The following is a 4,365-nucleotide window of genomic DNA, read 5'->3' on the forward strand; positions in this document are numbered from 1 at the left end:
GGGGGTTGTTTTCCTTCCTTTCGCCCGGGGGAAAATTAACAAAAACTTCAATTTAAAGGTTTCTTTTTTTTTTTCCCAAAATTTAAAAGGTTAAAAAGGATACTCTTTTCCAAGCCCTTCCCTTTCCCCTTCGGTGTATGAACGAAAAGATAAAACGAAGAAATCTGCCAAGGAACCCTATTTGTCCGCACGTCCTTTTTTTGGTGTTCTAAACAGCGTAAGCCAGAGGTTAACCACCTCCCCCTCCCCCCCCACCTCACGTTAGGTTTTACGCTCGTGAAAAGGGTGAAAAAAAAAAAGAATGCCCCTTTGGGTTTTTTAAAACTTTTTTCTCTGGTCATAGGAAGATGGGAATTCTTTGGGATGATTTTTGTGCTCTTTCTTTAACAAATTAATATTACTTGGTAAGATATAATGCGAAATTCAAAAGGGTTTTGGTGTAAATGCTTTGATTGATGATGCCGTCTGTTTTTTTTTTTTTTTTTCCCCCGACTTTATAAACACTTTTAAGGGGGCCTGTTGGTAAAGGGCGAAGCCGGAAATTCGCAAAAACCCAAAAGTAACACCACACACAAACCCACAAACAAAAAAAACCCCACACAAACACACACACACACACCACACACCAAAACCACACACACACACCAACACACACACACACACACCGTCAATAGCGCTTAAACCGACAAAAATCCGCCTAAACCCATCTCAGCGAGATATTATCCTTCCCTGAATTTATTAAAGCAGTGCTCGTTGACATGCCTAAGATCCGGGTTTTTTTTCTGCCTTCTCCTCTCTCTCTTTCCCCTTTTCCCCTCTCTCCTCTCTCTCTCCTCCTTTCTCTCTCCTCTCCTCTTTTTCTCCTCCTCTCTCCTTCTTTATTAAAAGGCGGGGTGAGTTTCATTCCTTCGAACCTTTCCCTTTATCGTTCCCACGTAATATCCTACCTGCAAAAACCCCTCACCACATCGCCAACTAATTTCCCTTTCCCTCATGGTTTTCCCCCCTCTCCTCTCGGACATGACACACATAGGCCCCCACACACACCCCACACACACCCACACCACACAAACCCCACACCACCACACACACCCCACCACAACACACACAAACACACCACACACACACAATATATATAATTTATATATTAATATATATATATATATTTTTTTATTTATTATTTATATGTTAAAAATTTCTACGCACTGAATGGGTTGCTTGTTATAAATTGCCCTACATTAAAAATGATAACCCATCTTAATAAAGCAAAAAACCTGTATAATGTAAACAATAATTTATACGCATAGATCAAAAAAAAATAAAATTATTAGGAACGCAAATATCCATCTCCATAAAATGCCTAAGCCTGAGAATTGTTAAAGGTGCGCATGCGCGTATGTTTACATACGTTGTACCTTATGATAAATACTATATTACGCTAAAATATTGTCGAAATACTACCATACTTCATCCGACATGGTTCAATAACTTCATGGGGTTGTTAAAGCTGGTGATGTCACTGCTACTATCGCAGTCACTGACCTTGCTCCCTTGTTCCCTTGAGTGGCGGTGGCTTGAGGAAATACAGGACTTAAAAGCGTAATCGCATAACTTTTAGTGTATCAGTAACGAAAACAAATTATTATCTTTACATAATCTCTCTCTCTCTCTCCTCTTCTCTCTCTCTCTCTCTCTATCTCTCTCTCCTCTCTCTCTCTCTCTCTTCCCATGAGCTGCCTTACTTACGCAACCAGGATTTTTTTTTTTGAGAGGGGGAGAGGTATTAGAATGAAAAGTTATGACTGGAGAGAAAATCCAAAGCAAGCCACTTTTGCTTCTCTTCATCAGATATACATAGAGAGTTAGAACGTTTTATTTAGATAAGTAAAAACTTTGTCATCATTATGATTATTTATACATTTCTTACACGGAAAGACCTTTCGAGACAAATGTCTTAAAATTGTTATCACCTGAACATTATTTGTCAATCGCGCAATCTAATTATACACGATATGATACTGTGATAGTAAATAAATACAAAACGAGGTGAAGTTATAACATTTCTTGAGCAGATGGTTGAGATTCACAACCTCGTGACGACACATGCGCAAGAACTCTGTATGTGAGATATCTTTTCGTCTGTATTTATTGTTTTATTTTTGTTGTTGTGTTGTTCTTGTTGTTTTGATGTTGCTTTAGTTGTGACTTTCCTAGACAAGAACCAGCAGAAGAGGAAAAAGGAGAAAAATTAAGGATTATCAGCTCTCAATTAACCCTGTTGGTGCGATAGATAAGAGCGATGAAAAACGCTTTACGTTTTTATCTAATCGTTGTACCAAGTAATCTAATAACATAAATGCTTGATTTATTTCTCTTAATTATATTACAATTCCATTGTAAATGAATATGTGGCATAGCTTTGTTGCCTTGGGTGTTGACTATGAGATAAGACTAATTTCTTCTATATCACTTTTTGACAGAATTCCATGTGTATTGCAGTCAGAGGCGCTGGCCTCATGGTGTTTCTCTATTAGCGTGCGCTGATGGTTTTATACGTAAACAGTTTTATATACCTTGATATGTAACATACAAAGCAGGGCAAGAGAGGAGAGGTAGAGTCAGGTCTCCGTAAATTTTAATCTTGTAGGCAGTGCCAGCGATACAAGCACAAGGTATTTACACATCCAAGTAAGTCATGTATTTGGATATTTACTTTGTAGTTAAACAATATTTGATAAAAACACAATTAACACAATAATAGTTTGTACTTAATGATTAATGAAAGAACATGATTAGTTCTAAGTTATATACGAAGGAGGATTATTTAACATTTTCATTCAGCTTATGACTCGTACGTACGTGTGAACTAGTCAACGCGACTCGAACTCCGTGACAGAATCTGCATAAAACATGGAAGTGCACGCGCGTTATCAGGGATTTTGTCGGGGATAAAATGCCCACGTGGCCTCGCCTTTATGGGTATAGCCAATCACTCGGCTTCAGACAAAAAAAAACGTACGGCATGACCTTCTCTTTTGTTATGAATTGGCCGTATCTCTTATGTCATGCCCGTCCGCGCTCAAGGAAATGCATAGTGTGTGTTTGGTTCCGGCACTTAGGACCTTTCTCTACAGGTGCAAGTGCCATCCAAGATCAGAGAGAATGCATGACTTAACCTCATGCACTCGTTATTTCTCTTAGGCCTCTGAGAGAGAGGGTGGGGAAGTGTGTGTGTGTATGAATGTGTGTGTGTGTGTGTGTGTGTGTGTGTGTGAGTGTGTGTGTGTGTGTGTGTGTGTGTGTGTGTGTGTGTGTGTGTGTAAAACTTTTCTGTCCATACACACTAACGCTTATTCTCACTATTCTAAAAAAGAAAAGGGTCTGTACGGGAATCTCATCTGCGCTGTGGGAAAACCCTCTTAGCGCGGCGCGGCCGAGGCTGTTTCAAATGCCCTTAAGCCAAAGGTCGTAGTTTCTCTTCATTTTTATCTATATCCATTTATGTAAAATACGCTGCCAACCATATAAATAAGACATAATTACGACCTCATGTCTGCTGGCGTGCGATTGCTCCACCCTATGTCTTGGGAGAGTGAAGAGTGGAGGGGTGGAGGGATAGGTGGACCTGTTTTAGCTTTGCAGAATCTTAATGGGCGGAAAATATGTCCAGTTAAAAAAATAAATGAACAAATAAAAATTTGATAATAAATACGACCTCATGTTCCTTTTCTGACTGGCGTATTGCGTCATGTTACGTCATGGGACAGATAGGCATACGTGTATATGTACAATGCTTATGTTTATATGTACATACGTATATGTCTATATGTATATACGTTAAAAGGCTGATTAAAAGGGCAAAATAATGATAATAATAATAAATAAAATAAATAAACCTTTTCGTAATAGAAGTCTATTTCATTTGCTCATTCAGGCAGGTCGTTGACTCCACTGAGATGAGAGACCTCCGCCTCCCCTCTTCCGGCCCATTGTCAAGGGACCAGACACGTTCCATGGTTCTTCTTTTCGTAATGTAGCTGTGGGGTATGTAATACGGTATTGGTATACACCCGCCGAATGTGTTTATGTGTTGGATGGGAGGGAGGGAGGGAGGGGAGGGAGGGAGGGAGAGGAGAGGAGGGAGGGGAGAGGAGACGAGAGAGCGAGAGAGAGAGAGAGGAGAGAGAGAGAGATGGAGAGGAGAGACAGAGAGAGAGAGAGAGAGAGAGAGAGAGAGAGAGAGAGAGAACGTTGGAATTATAATATATATATATATATATATATATATATTATATATAAAAACCTGTGTACACAACATAATATTCATACCAGATAAACACACAATACACACAGCACATCGACAGC

This window comes from Penaeus monodon, chromosome 26, assembly GCF_015228065.2.
Source record: "Penaeus monodon isolate SGIC_2016 chromosome 26, NSTDA_Pmon_1, whole genome shotgun sequence".
NCBI classification, from domain to species: domain Eukaryota; kingdom Metazoa; phylum Arthropoda; class Malacostraca; order Decapoda; family Penaeidae; genus Penaeus; species Penaeus monodon.